The following is a 750-nucleotide window of genomic DNA, read 5'->3' on the forward strand; positions in this document are numbered from 1 at the left end:
CCGGCGGCCTCCCCGCCTCCGCCGCTGCGCCGGGGGCGGGACGCGGCGCGGCGGGGCGGGCGCCGCCGGGATGGTCCCGGGAAGGGCGGCGCGGAGGGGCCCCTCTGCGCCCTCGCGGCTCGCCGGCCTGGAGCCCGCGCGGGGCCAGGGAGGGTCTTTCCCGGTGCTGGAGCGAGTGCGCGGGCGGTGCAGGGTTCCAGTCCTCATGGCTCGGGGCAAGGGCTCGCGTGCACGTGCGGGCGTGTGTGTCTCCCCAGGTGGGGCAGCTGGGGGGAGCAGACCGCTGGACTAGGTAGCCCCTTGGTCCGACGCCTCCCGGGGTGGGTGGCTCTTCCCAGGCTCTTCTCCACCAGACACATTCCTACAATGCATAGTCTGCCTCAGTGCAGATGAACAGTGCAAAAGAATCGGCTGCTGCAAACACAGTGGAGCTCAGTGCTGGCGTGCAGATCCGTGTCTGTGTGCATGCTGCCAAGACCCTATCCCTGGGCGGACCAGGGGTTCATGGGCATGCCGCAGGCTGTGAGGCCTGGGAAGAGTGGAGGAGACCTGCCGGTTCTCCAGCCCTGAATTCTGTGCTGAGAAATAAGACGAGAACATGGTTCCTTTTGCAGAGGGTTGCTGTCTGGGCGGCCGGCCTGCGTGGGTGTGTGGTTGGATTCGCACTGACATCCGGACCTTGCAAAGGGCATTCATTAGGCTGCTTACAGAAATGGCGGAGCGGGTGGGGGGTTGGCCTGGTCCGGCAAC

This window comes from Varanus komodoensis, unplaced genomic scaffold (genome assembly GCF_004798865.1).
Source record: "Varanus komodoensis strain SLA01 unplaced genomic scaffold, ASM479886v1 scaffold80, whole genome shotgun sequence".
Taxonomy (NCBI): Eukaryota; Metazoa; Chordata; class Lepidosauria; order Squamata; family Varanidae; genus Varanus; species Varanus komodoensis.